General features: G+C 45.6%; 2 long non-coding RNA genes across 9 annotated transcripts in view; one reads left to right on the top strand and one right to left on the bottom strand.

Moving 5' to 3' along the window:
- LOC122689036 overlaps positions 1 to 14,779 on the top strand; it is a 574,758-nt gene that overhangs the window by 205,053 nt on the left and 354,926 nt on the right. The window lies entirely within an intron of this gene.
- LOC122689040 lies at positions 746 to 14,731 on the bottom strand. 4 transcript variants are annotated; one of them, XR_006339704.1, is made up of 4 exons: positions 12,962 to 14,731; positions 4,554 to 4,764; positions 2,499 to 2,608; positions 746 to 1,695 (listed from the first exon to the last, which is right to left on the bottom strand). It is a non-coding gene; the product is annotated as an uncharacterized LOC122689040 (long non-coding RNA). The 4 variants fall into 4 exon arrangements; XR_006339705.1 differs by lacking the exon at positions 12,962 to 14,731 and adding an exon at positions 9,450 to 9,501; XR_006339703.1 differs by lacking the exon at positions 12,962 to 14,731 and adding an exon at positions 5,403 to 5,837.

Raw genomic sequence — 14,779 nt, 5'->3', positions numbered from 1 at the left:
TGCCATGAAGTGATGGGCCCAGATGCCATGATCTTAGTTTTCTGAAGGTTGAGCTTTAAGCCAACTTTTTCACTCTCCTCTTTCACTTTCTTCAAAGGACTCTTTAGTTCTTCTTCGCTTTATCCCATAAGGGTGGTGTCATCTATTTATGTGAAGTTATTGATATTTCTCCTGGCAATCTTGATTCCAGCTCGTGCTCCCTCCACCCCAGCGTTTCTCATGATGTACTCTGGTTTTAGGAAAGGCAGAGGAACCAGAGATCAAATTGCCAATATCCCCTGGATCATTGAAAAAGCAAGAGAGGGGGGCTTCTGCCTGAGGCCTCCCTCCCTCTGCCCTCGCCCGCTGGTCTGCCTGTCCCCCAGCTGTGACAATGTAGAGCCTTGATATAGTCCATTCCCTATTTGGAACCAATCTGTTCATCCACGTCCAGTTCTAACTCTTCCATTCTGACCTGCATACAGGTTTCTCAAGAGGCAGGTCAGGTGGTCTGGTATTCCCATCTCTTTCAGAATTTTCCACAGTTTATTATGATCCACACAGGCAAAGGCTTTGGCATAGTCAATAAAGCAGAAATAGATGTTTTTCTGGACGCTCTTTATTTTTGATGATCCAGCGGATGTTGGCAATTTGATCTCTGGTTCCTCTGCCTTTTCTAAAACCAGCTTGAACTTCTGGAAGTTCGCCGTTCATGTATTGCTGAAGCCGGGCTTGGGGAATTTTAACCATCACTTTATTAGCGTGTGAGATGAGTGCAATTGTGCGGTACTTTGAGCGTTCTTTGGCCTTTCCTTTCTTTGGGATTGGAATGAAAACTGACCTTTTCCAGCTCTGTGGTCACCGGTGAGTTTTCCAAATTTGCTGGCTGCACCCAGCCCCTCACCTCTGCCGGGATCCCATGCCTTGCACCTTCCCAGGGACTTTCAACCTGCAGTTATCACCCCTCTTGCCTGAACCAGCCCCTGCTCCCTCTACATCGCAGCATTCCACAAAAAAGGGGGAAACCCATCCTCTTCTACCACCCTCTTCTGCAGCTACTGGCACATCACCGGTTGCCCTTCAGAACAAAACTGCTTCAAATTCTGCTGAGATATTCTCTACTCAGCCCCCTTCCATGAATCTTTTGTCCCAGTCATTCCACTGTAACTGGCCTTGTCAAGCCCATCATTAAAATTGATACTTCCTGATACCGCAGACACTCTTCAGTGCTCATCTTAGCCAACATCTCTGGCAACTTCGGTATATATGATTCTTGTGTTCTTTATCCCTGTGTTTTCATATTTCAGGGGCTGGGGCTTCTGTGACACCAAAGTATCCTAACTGTACTTGACAAGGTACACATTCTACCCTATGCCCCCTTTGACCTGGATAGTGTATGGGAAGTCTTGGGTCAAATGAAAGAGAAGCCAAAGAAAAGAGCGTCCCAGTCACAGCGGGGGAAACGGCCCACAGAGGCAGTGGCAGGCAGAGGTGAGAGGGCTCAGACAGGGAGGTGTGAGAAGAAATGAAGAGGAAGACTAGGGCAAGGAGGATTCCACCCCATTCCCACTTGGGACTCACAGGGGGCACACTGCGAAATGACCCAATGTTGTCTTTCGGCAGATGGGTGGCTGTCGTTTAGGAATTTCGTTTTCTGGAGCTGATCTTGGTGCCTGCTTTGCTGCAGGTGAGATCCAAGGGAGGGCTCTGCATCACCTGAGGGAGAAATGTGGAAAGGCACGGAATCCAGACGAAACCGAAGCAGGCAATGGGCTAGGAGGCCTTGCAGCTGAGGCTGAGGAGTGGACATCCCTGCCCAGGGATGGGCTGGACAATGAGACCCCGATTCAGAGGGGTCTGAAGATGCCAGCAGAGTGGCTGAGGCTCAGTCAGCCAGGGAGCACTGGATCCACAGCAAGAGGACGGAGACAGAAATGCAAGTTTCACCACCCCCACCCACGGGTGGTGCAGGTCAGCATCAACAGCTGGAGCCAGGAGAGGACAGTCCTCTTTCCCTCAGGGACCACTGAGGCCACTTTGAGGGACAAAGGTACGCTGTGTTATAGACTACCCCTCCCACATTACCGCAAGCCTTGTAATTGACACATACCCCTGCTCCATGGCTGAAAGAAGTAGAGAGCATTTTCACCAGAATATACTGAGCATTTTTATCTTTGGATATTCAGTTGGTTGCATGCAACCACGCTTTCCATGTTAGAAGCAACTGCAATAGGAGTTTTCTGGTGACTAACTAGTATGAACGGTGAACACTCATGAGGAAGATCACATCAGCCAGGGAGAACAAACAGATTAAAGTGTCCGTGGAATCTGAGGAGCATACATTGAGACTGTGATCTCAACAACCCATGCGCCCCTCCACCCCCGCCACCGCCCTGGCTCTTCCCGTGACCAAGGGTCGCAGAGGCAGAGTGGGGCCCAGAGGGAGAGGAAGGTCTTCCTGGAACTCCAATGCTGCTTTGAAACCACCACTCTCCCTTGACCTCAACGTGAATACTCACCTGTGAAGATGATTCCAATTCTCCATTGTGTCTTCTAGTCAACAGTCCTGATGATTCTTTGGAATTGGCATCCTGGTCTCTTTGGTTTGGAGAACAGAAAATAGCATACCCTGCAAGCACACAGACCTCTACTTCCAATACGCTGCATCTTTGATTCCTTTCAAGCCATGCTTCTTGAAAGCACAGACTCCAGGAGCATCCTTAGCTGGTTACCTCTTGATTCCTCCTCTGAGTACCCATCCACACAACATCCCCTTGCTAACACATCCCAAGAGCTCCGTGGGCCAAACCGTAGTACCTGGTGCTGTATTGGCCACAGACACATTCCGCCTTCAAAAACACTTTCCTTGGTCAGAGTCTCTGACAGAAGCGCATCCTGGCTTTCCTCCTCCCTCTCAGTCCATTACTTCTAAGACTCTTTGTGTGTCCATTTACATTGATCCCCTCCTAAATCTTGGTTTTGCTTTCCTCTGGTTTCCCACCTCTGCCCCGTGCTCTTCCATTCTACACATAATCCTTGGGTGACCACGTCACCCCCCACAGCTTTTACCCATCTGACTTGTTTTCATTAGTATCCCTCTATGCTGATAGCTTTTCCTATCACCAGATCTACCTAAGATGTCCCAACTGGGCCCCACTTCCCCCACAGGCTGAGACGTATAGGCCATCTGCACTCAGATGTCCCATAAGCACTGCAGACCTGCTAGTAGCCCCAGGGCAATGTTCCCTGGGGTGTCTCATGGATGGGCACGGCCATCCACCCAGTTCCTTCAACCACAATCCCGGACATGCTGCTGGGTGTGATCTTCACCGAGCCATGACTCCCCTGGAGCTGCTCTGGAAAAGGCTGACCCGAGATATTCCTGTTGCCACAGGTGGGGATCCGTTCCTCTCAGGTGCCCTGTTCCTACAGACACACTCTGAAGGTGTCCTGAGCACAGGCCATCACCCTCCTTTGGATCTCCGAGAGAACCTGGCCACTGTAATCCATATGAGAGGATGAAAGCCTTGTCTTTAACAGGACGGTGAGTCAGGACACAGCAGTGTAAGCCCATCATTGGGGAACAGGCCAAGGATTATCCAGAAGAGATTCCTAAAGTAGAACGTTTCGAGAGGTGGGTCTTAAAAGGTGTGCATCAAACAAGGGATTGCGTAACTGTATTTTTCCCAATAAACATCCTGTTCTTATTTGGTCTTCATCTGAGCATGGGAGTTAATTTGATAACACAGGAAAATAGTTTAAAACAGCAACTGAGCCCAGGCAGGAGATATGCTGACACCCGATCCTTCCACATCAACATTAATAGCTACAAATCTCAGCCATCTTTAATCTTTTTTTGAAGCACTCTTTTGATCTGTCCAATGCAGTAATCTCCACAGTGTTTTAGAAATGTATTCAACTAACTAGGCACAAGGGATCCTGACAAGAACTACAACATACTGAGTTTCACTAACAACAGCAGGGTTTAAACTGTAAAACTTTGGATTCAGGAACATGCAGCAGAGCAAGCACAAGGTCAGTTTTCAAACAAGTATTTATTTGGGCAAGTTGTCCCTTTTCTTAGCCTAAGGTGCCTGTCAAGCATAGCGGGCCACGATGAAAGCCTTCTTTGCTTGTAGAGAGTTGGAAGTTTTCGATGTTCGATTTCTTCCAGTAAGAATGGGTTCTGTTTCCACAGCTGCAAGCTCGGCTTCCGTAAGAGAACTTTTTCACATAATGCTCATGCCAGGGCTACACACCAACCCTACTATATTAGTCTCTCCTGGGATGTGCTGCCAGCATCAGCTCTTCTAAAGCCTCTCCAGGGGAGATGTGATGCACAGTTAAGATTGAGAAGCACAATCACATGATGCTTCACCTGTCCTGGTTTAAATAGAATCCTCAACTGAGGAGCAATATTTGCTACTAATGAAATTTTTAAAAAATTTGTAATTAAAAATTCCCTTCTGAGGTAAATTCCCTTTTGAGGGATTTTGACATATTTATTCACAGCCATATTTAGAACAATTTCAATGACTCAGAGATGTGTCATGACCCCAAGTCCCCCTCCTTACCAGACAATCAGGCAGATGGAGGGGAGGGAATGCCCCTCAGTCCTGGTGGCAGAAGGAGGATGGATCAAGTTCCGTTGTCTTGGTTACTGCTCTGCTGACCATCCCTCCTGGGTTGCTGAGCTCAGGCAGGGGGCCTCACACCAGGCTACAGGTATTCCTGTGACCAGAGGTTGGAGCTAAGGGCTGAGATCCGTTACCAGGGAAACGGAAGCTGGGTTCACGTGATTTGAGAAGAATAGGAAAACAACGAAGTGGAATTTCAGATGCAGGGTGGGTTTTGGGAGCCCGTCCAGAGCCACTGACTTGTGGTCACACAACGGGCCCCTTGAGTCAACACAGAGACACACTAGTTGTGTGTGCTCCCTGGGGATTCTGTCCTGACGTGCACAGCGACTGTTTCTGGAGGGAGCATCTAGCACTCGTGGAGGAGGCCCGACCCAGAACGTGGAAGGAGCAGGGGCACTCCTCGTTGTTACAAAAGCAATGGCATGTCTTTCCCCACATGTCTCACTTGGACATCTGCATTACCTTCCTAAACTGCTTTACTGAGGTATAATTACGTACCACAAATCACACCCATCACTCCCAGGGCAGTGACTTTTAGCACCTTCACACAGTGTTGCAACCCCCACCACAGTGCAGGTGTGGAACACTGCCAGTGCCACTAAAGGTTCCGTGTACCCATCAGCAGTGGATCCCCAACAGGACCTGCAGGCCCAGGCATCCTCTCGTCTGATTTCCCTCTCTGTAGATTTGCCCTTTCTGGGCATTTCATATCAACCGACTCCTGCAGGAAGTGGCCTTTTGTGTCTGGGTTCTTTCACTTAGCATAATGCTTTGGAGGCTCACCCATGTGGCAGCAGAAAGCAGATGTTCATCACTTTTCATCCATCTATGCTATTCCACCGTATGGCTACATACAGCATACTTTGTTTACCACTCTCCAGCTGACTGGAATCTCTACATGTGTCAGAGCCCAGAGAGCTGCACACCCAAGGACAAGCAGGCCAGGAATTCCCTGGTGGTCCAGTGGTTAAGAATGTGCCTGCAATATTGTTAAGTAGTCTCCAACTAACATAAGTAAATTTAAAAATTTAAAAATTAAAAAAAGTGTGCCTGCCATAAAAAGTGAATGCACAGAAGGCCATTGCATTCCTATAAACTAATAATGAAAAATCAGAAAGAGTAATTAAGGAAACTATCCATTCACCATTGCAATGAAAAGAATAAAATACTTAGGAATAATTGTATGAAAAGAAAGAAGAGACCTGTATACAGAAAACTATAAAAAAAAAAAAAAACTGATGAAAGAAATCAAAGATGACACAAAGAGATGGAGAAGTGTACCATGTTCTTGGATTGGAAGAATCAGTACAGTGAAAATGACTCTACTACCCAAAGCAATCTGTAGATTCATCACAATCCCGATCAAACTACCAAAGGTATTTTTCACACAACTAGAACAAATAATTTCTCAGTTTGTATGGAAACAGTAAGGATTCTGAATACCCAAAGCAATCTTCAGAAAGAAGAATGGAACTGGAGGAATCAACCTTCCTGACTTCAGACTATACTACAGACCATACTACAAAGCTACAGTCATCAAGACAGTCATCAAGGCAGTATGCCAGAAAGAGAGCAATATAGATCAATGGAACAAAATAGGGAACCCAGAGATAAATCCACATACCTATGCACAGGTTATCTTTGACAAACGAGACACAAATATAAAATGGCGTAAACAAAGTGTCTTCAACATGTGATGCTGGGCGAAATGCTCAACTACGTAAAAGAATGAAACTGGAGCAGTTTGTAACACCACACAACAAAATAAACTCAAAATGGATTAAAGATCTAAATGTGAGACCAAAAACTATAAAACTCTTAAGAGGAAACCGGACGCAGAACACTCTCTGACATAACTCTATGGCCCACCTCCCAGAGTAATGGAGATAAAAACACAAATAAACAAAAGAGACCAAATTTAACTTAAATGCTTTCGCACAATGAAGGAAACTGTAAGCGAAGTGAAAAGACGGCCCTCAGAATTGGAGAAAATAACAGCAAATGAAACAACTGACAAAGAAGTAATGTCCAAAATATACAAGCAGCCCATGCAGCTCAATACCAGAAAAACAAACAACCCCATAAAATGGGGGCAGGAGATCTAAACAGACATTTCTCCAAAGACATAGAGATGGCTACCAAACACATGAAGAGATGCTCAACATCACTCACTATTAGAAAACTGCAAATCAAAACCACAATGAGGTATCATCTCACACAGGTCAGAATGGCCATCATCAAAAAGTCTACAAACAATACATGCTGGAGATGGTGTGGAGAAAAGGGAACCTTCTTCCACTCTTGGTGGGAACGCAAACTGGTACAGCCACTATGGAGAACAGAGTGGCGAATCCTTAAACACTGGGAATAGAACTGCCACAGGACCCAGCAATCCCACTGCTGGGCATACACCTCGAGGAAACCAGAAGTGAACAGACACATGTACCCCAATGTTCACAGCAGCACTATTTACAACAGCTAGGACATGGAGGGAATCTAGATGTTCATCGGCAGATGAATGGATGAGGAAGTTGTGGTGCGTATACACAATGGAATATTACTCAGCTATAAAAAGGAATGCATTCAAATCAGTGATAATAATGTGGATGAACCTGGAGCCTATTATACAGAGAGAGGTCAGTGAGAAAGAGAAAGACAAATACTCATATTAATGCATATATATGGAATTTAGAAAGACGGTAGCAACGATTCAACATGCAGGGAAGCAACGGAGACAGAGACTTACAGAACATACTTTTCGACTCAGTGAAAGAAGGCGAGGGTGGGATGATTTCAGAGAACAGCAGTGAAACATATATACTCCCATATGTAAAACAGATGACCAGTGGAAGTTCAATGCATGAAGCAGGGCACCCAAAGCCAGTGCTCTGGGGCAACCCAGAGGGATAGGGTGGGGAGGGAGGTGGGATGGGGGTTCAGGAGGGGAGGACACATGTATACCTGCGGCCGATTCATGTTGATATATGGCAAAAGTCATCACAATATGGTATAGTAATTATTTTCTGATTAAAATAAATTTATGATTAAAAAAATAAAACAGAATCCACCTGCCAATGCAACGGGGCAGGCGTTCTGTCCCTAGTTCAGGAAGATTCCACCTGTCCCAGGGCAACTAAGACTGTGTCTCACTACTGAACCCACCTGCTTCGACTACTGAAGCCCTCTAGCCTAGAGTCCATGCTCTGCAACAAGAGAAGTCTCTGAAATGAGAAGCGCATGCACCGCCACTAGAGAGTAGTCCTCCTTCTCCACAACTAGAGAAAGCCTCGTGCAGCAACAAAGACTCAGTGCAGCCACCAATAAATAGATAAATAATAAGAAAGAAAACTGGGCCAATCTTACTGTGTGTTCATTTGAAAAATCCAATGGTAGATACCGAAGTAGGTGCATCTCTCTAGATTCTTTGAATGATCATATCCTGGGTGAAGCTAACAAAAATTACATCACAGGCTATATTAAAATTTTAGATCAGCTTCCCAGGCACTGCTCTTTTCTAGACAGCTACTTTTCTCAGAGAACTGTTACTGAGGAACTTTAGTCACTGGAACGGAGGCCTCCACCACATTCAAGGGCAGAAAGCAAAAGACATTAAGAAGACACGGTTCAAATCCTATGAGTTTATGAGTTGCCTGTGACCACTGGCTAGGATGAACATACATCCCAGAGTCTATTCACATTTCAGTAACTGGAACCTCTATTTCAACCACTTAGTTCAGTTCTTTAAGGCCACTGCTATCCCCTGAAACAAACATTTGGTGTGAAACACGTGGAAAATGACCTTAACCCAATTCACTCCCAACCTTCTGTCACATGTCACAAGGAGTCTCTCACGATGATATTTCCTCACCAAGACAGCCAATTCTCAGATAAAGAAAAGAATTCACACACACACATCTTGTGAAGAAATACTAAGATTTTAGAAACTGACTCACAACTAACCCATGGTTCATCATTCTTTTCTCTCGTCTCCCTCCATCCACTCTGAGATTTGAATATTTGGCCATGCTGTCTGATTTGCCCACCACATTCCTCATACCACACACAGGATGTTGTTGCAAGTGAGCCTATACACGTGCCATTGACACCAGCCAGCCCTACTGAAGTCGTCTACCTGGGGGCAGGGAGGTGGCCGGAGCAATAAATTCATCATCTCATTTCCTTCATCACCCTGCCCCATTTCATTCCCTGCAGTCACTTGGACCAAACGAATAAAGATCTCGCACCAAATCGTTGCTTAAAGCACCACTGCCTCAAGTTTCCTTCGTTATCTCACGTGGTTTCTGAGCCCAGGGAACAGATTTTACTTGAGATGAGTAAAGCTAGGGAGACAGCCCATTGGCCAGAGATTCTTTTTCGCAGGTGATGTCTCTGAGTATACTCTTTACGACCCCATGGACCAAGGCCCGCCAGGCTCCTCTGTCCAGGGGATTCTCCAGGCGAGAATACTGGAGTGGGTTGCCATGCCCTCCTCCAGGGAACCTTCCCGACCCAGGGATTGAACCCAGGTGTCCTAATTCCCCTGCACTGCAGACAGATTCTCTATCGCTGAGCCCCTGGGGAAACCCATGGCAAACCTAGACCACATATTTAAAAGCAGAGACGTCACTTTGCTGACAAAGGTCTGCAGAGTCAAAATGGTGGACTTTCCAGTAGTCGTGTACAGATGTGTGAGTCAGATCATTAGGAAGGCTGAGTGATGCTTTCAAATTGTGGTGCTAGAGAGATGGCCCTTTAGAATCCCTCGGACACTAAGGAGAACTACGCTGCCCATCTTAAAGGAAATGAATACTGAATACTCTGAATACTCACTGGAAGGACTGATGCTGAAGCTGCAATACTTTGGCCACATGAAGAGAATAGCTGACTCATTGGAAAACACCCTAGTGCTGGAAAAGATGGAAGGCAGGAGGAGAAGGGGGAGACAGAGGGTGAGATGGTTAGATAGCATCACCAACACATGGACATTAATTTGATCAAACTCAGGGAGATAGTGTAGGACAGAGGAGCCTGGCGTGCTGCAGGTCATGGGCTCGTTAATAGTCGGACACAACTGAGTGACTGAACCACCACCTCCACCTTCCCTTTGAGCTTCCCTAAGGTGCCACCGCCCCACACTCAGCGGGGCTAAGAAGCTTTCTGTGAATGTCAGTGGTGAAGGCTGAGACTTCTGTCTTCACACACTCAGCGCCCCCTGCTTAGGGTTGATGGCGGGTCCTTAACGCTCATCACTCCCTCCCAGAGCTCAGACCAGGCAGCCTTCTCACAACAGTCATGGAGCACCTACCCTGCTACAGAAATGGGAGTTGGAGCTGTTTACCCCTCTCAATGTGTTTTCTCCCTTTACATTCACTTCCACATTTCTTCCTGAGTCACCGAATCCAACTCTGCTCATCCCCACCTGGTCCCTCTAAGAAGCTGCACCTGCATCTCTAGCCCATCTCTATCACCACATGCACGGGGTGGGTGCATGTACGCCCTGCGCCATGTATCTTCTTTTTCCTTTCTCTTCGGAATCTGTCCACTCCCAGACATCACAAAAGGGCTCCAGATCGCCCACAAAGGGGTCGGTGCTGCTGGGGAGGCTGTGACTCCCATCCACAGCCTGGGTCAAAGCAGGACTGTGTTATAAGCGCCACAAGCTGCCCCACTGCATCATGGGAGCCAAAAGAGTCAAGGTCTGAAAGTCCTAACACAGACATTTCCGTGGACAGAACACCAGTGTCGTCCTTGGCAACTGTGAGCTGTTTTCTGGTTTGGGCCTATGGCATCACTGACCTTTTTCAGAATGCTTGCAGGCTTAGCTAGCCTTCCATCAGGACCTCTCTATTCCGCACAGCCCCCCACTTACTGTACGAGAGACATCACTTCTGAGTTCAGTGCGCTGATTGGGTTTTCACCTGGCAGGGATACATACACAACTTTTTTATGCTGAAACCTCAAGACAGCTGAGAACCAGTCTTCAGAAAGTCCATTTTTCAATTATAATAGAAAAACTGCCTATGTAACAATGAAGATACAACAAATTACAATACTAATACAATGTTATTTGAAAATTATCTAGAATGTCACACTTCAGAGAAAAAAACTTAGTATGTGGTCTATTGCCTTCCAGGTTTTGTTCTCTGCATTTAAGAAAATTACCAGATGGGGGAGGTAATGTCTTCATGATATTGTATCTGTTGCTCTGTCTGTGTATCATTATATTATACTATGGTTATGCTACTTTCCATAATGATGAGGGTCCTCCACTAATGTTGGTCAGAGGAAGCACTGTTTACCTACCTATGGTCCAGGAACTGTTCTCTGTGATGTGTGCATGCTGACATGTCACCCCATGGTCTTTCACCGCTTAGGAGACACTGTGTCCAATCCATACTCAGATCCATAGTAATGTTTCATGTGGATGGACATGTAGATCTGCCCTTTGATCCAGAGTACACCAGACCCTGCACTGTATTCCAGATTGGGGTCAGATCCCACACCTGGCTGTTTCTCTCTGGCCTGGGCACCAACCTGACTCAGCTCTTGCCAGCTAGGTGACTTGTGCAGATACATTCACCCATTAACATCTACGTGTCTCTGCTCCTCAGCTGACGAAAGGGATGATAGCATTACAGATGCTTACCTCAGAGTGTTGCTATGAGTACTCAAAGACTTCATTATGCGTTTATGTACGGAGAGCTCAGCACCGTGCAGAAGGAGAGCTCTTCTTCTTGCGTCTCTTCACTTCTGTTTCCGCTTGTACTAGCAGCCCCCTGTCCCTGCCCCCACGCATCCACCTCCCACACCCCTACTCTGCTCTCTCTCCCCTGTGCCCCTGTCCTCAGACTCTCCATCCCAAAACACATCTGAACATCTCACGACTTACCCCAGAAAATACCCATACCATCACCCTTGGATTAAACAATCATGAACATTAGCAGAAAAAAGAAGAAACACAATAAACGGGCAATGTTAAAACTACAGAAGAAATAAAGCATTACTGATGAACGTCTGACTGCTAATATTTTCATATCTTCATTAGATTCAGATCTTCAGAATTTGATATACGAGAATTAGATTTGATAAACAATGCCAGAAAAGGTAATGCAATGTGGTTCCTTAAATAAGACCTAACAAAATGGGGGCACATGGTGTGTTCATGGGTTGAGAAATTCAATATAATTAGGATGTCAGTAGTCCCCATACACATCCATCAATTTCATACAATTCCAGTCAGAAATTCCAGCAGGACTTTTTTGTACATAGAGGCTAATTGATGATAAAATTTCTGTGATAAGGCAAATGATCTAGAATAGATAATGATTCTGAAATACAACATTGGAGGAGTAACACTAACCTGAAATTTACTTTGCAGCTTCAACCAAAAGTTGTAAGCAACCATGTGTCTATGAAGGGATGAATGGATATAGAAAACGTGGTGACACCAGTCAGAATGGCCACCATCAAAAAGTCTACAAAGAACAAATGCTGGATAGGGTGTGGAGGAAGGGCAACCCTCTTACACAGTGGATGGGAATGCAAACTGGTATAGCCACTATGGAGAACAGTGTGGGATTCCTTTAAAAACTGGGAATAGACCTGCCATGTGACCCAGCAATCCCACTGCTGGGCATAAACCCTGAGGAAACCACAAGTGAAACAGACACATGGACCCCAATGTTCACCGCAGCACTGTTTACAATAGCCAGGACACACACACAACCTAGATGCCCACTGGCACACGAACGGAGAAGGACGTTGTGGTACATATACAATGGAATATTGCTCAACTATAAAAAGGAACGCACTTGAGTCAGTTCTAATGAGGTGGATGAACCTGGAGCCTATGATACAAAGTGAAGTAAGTCAGAAAGAGAATGAGAAATACTGTATATTAACACTTACATATGGAATTTAGAAAGACGGTACCAATGACCGTACACGCAGGGCAGCAAAAGAGACAGTGTTAAGCTCCAGGCATGAAGCAGGGCACTCAAAGCCGGTACTCTGCAACAACCCAGAGGGATAGGGTGGGGAGGGAGGTGGGAGGGGGGTTCAGGATGGGGGCACACATGAAGCCCTAAGGCCAATTCATGTTGATGTATGACAAAAACATCACAATATTGTAAAGGAATTATCGTCCAATTAAAATAAATTTGAAAAGAGAAAATCTGAGATGTACAATGGAATATTATTCAGTCACAAAGAAGAACATTCTGCCTTTTGCAACAACATGAATGGACTTCAAAGGCTTTATGCTAAGTGAAATAAGTGAAAGAGAGAAAGACATATATTGTATGTTCTCACTTATGTGCAGAATCTAAAAAAGTCAAACTTACAGAAATTTCCAAGACTTTAGGATGGTGGTTCCAGGGCCAGCACAAAATGTTGAATACAGGGTACAAACGTCCAGGTATGAGATGAATAATTTGCGTGGATCCAATGTATAGCATGATGAGTATAATTTACAAAACTGTGTAATACTGTGAAAGCTAAGGGGGTAGATCTGAGGTGTTATTTCCTCAACAATTTTTAAAAAGGATTATGTGAGGGCACAGAGTGCCAACCCTGCTGTGGTAATCGTTTTGCCAAATATATGTGTATCAAATCATCACACTGGCATCTTAAACTTACAGGTTATATGTCAATAATACCTCAAAAAAGGTGGAAAAAATAAGAGAATCCTAAGTGTGTCTGGTGGGAGAGCCCTCAAGCTGTATTCTGTGTCCCTCTGACATCTCCACATCATTCTTGAACTTTGCCTTGTTACTGACATGACAAGGTGAACCAGGATCATTTCCTTTCCTTCCTCAGCCTGGGAACCCATCATTTAGTGGAGAAAGGTGTTCAGAAGCTAGGATCTGGGGACTGGTGTAACTGTGGCATTGGAATGTTGCTGTTTTCAGTAACTTGGGAATATATGTGTGTACACAATCACACACACATACACATCGACACACATCTATAGTTATATATCAGTCTACCCACACATGCACACCTATCGAATACAAGAAGTTTGCGTGGAGACCTTTAATTCCAGTAGAATTCCTGAGAATTTGTTCTAGTTTACTTCCTTTCCATAGTGGAAATTCCCTTTTCCAAAAATGAAAGACGTGGCTCTCAGCATTCTTATGTATTTGGTGAATAGTTGATGAGTTGATGAATCCCAATGCATATAAGTGATCCCTCCTCCACAAAAGGGTCCTCCTCACAATCTATGCAGAATCATCCCTTGTCCTTGACTTCCACACCTCACTCAACCTTGCATCCATGAAGCAGTTAGCCTCCTTCCCACCCAATCCCCAGGGATATCCTTCTTTCCACCGTGGGCTCTGACTTTCCAGGCAGGGATGGCCCTTTAGACATACACATGCCTTGCCTGGCAACATCTAACGGCTTTAGGACTGACTTGCTCAGGTACAAAAAAGGGAAGGGAAAGAAAGGGTAGGGACAGGAAAAGGTGACTATGTCCTAATACAGTCAGCCAATCAACGTGAACTGGGCCAAACCCAAGCAATGTGATGAAGCCAGTCTTTCTGCTTTTTTTTTCTCAATGACCTCCAACTTCCCTTCCTGCCTCTGTCCTTTGCCCCAGTTCCTGTTTCCTTCTTAAGTCCAGCCCTCCATCAAGAGTAGCAATGTTACGAGGCATGATTCCCACATTATAAGTGATCTCTGCTGCTTGGCTGACATTCAGTGTGATATCCCTGCAGCTGGGACACTCATACTCTCTCTCTCTTTCTCATGATGGACCAGAAGGTTTCACTCCTAATTTCAGGGATAGGAAGGAGAGAAGGTGTAGGGCACACGTTGGAGCCTTTAGTCCTTCATCTGTGAAATGCGGATAATCACAAATTGTGAGAGAAAGAGACAGCAGCAACGAGACCACTTTCGATGAGTGCTACATGCCAAACCCTCTACATCACAGGACTCCTTGACATTCAGGAGCACGCCAAGTAGATTTCCATGCCAGGACAGTTGCATTTGTTGCTCCTTCTACCTGGAATGCTCTTCCATTAGATAACCCCATAGCCTGCTCCCTCACTTCCTCCAGATCTCTGCTTACTTGCCATCTTTCAGGGAGACTTTCCCTCCTTACCTTGAATAAAATGATAACATCATGCCTACATACACCCTTTCCCCTGACCTAGCATTAT

This window comes from Cervus elaphus, chromosome X (assembly GCF_910594005.1).
Source record: "Cervus elaphus chromosome X, mCerEla1.1, whole genome shotgun sequence".
In the NCBI taxonomy this organism is placed as follows: domain Eukaryota; kingdom Metazoa; phylum Chordata; class Mammalia; order Artiodactyla; family Cervidae; genus Cervus; species Cervus elaphus.
This window is presented reverse-complemented; position numbering and strand designations above follow the sequence as displayed.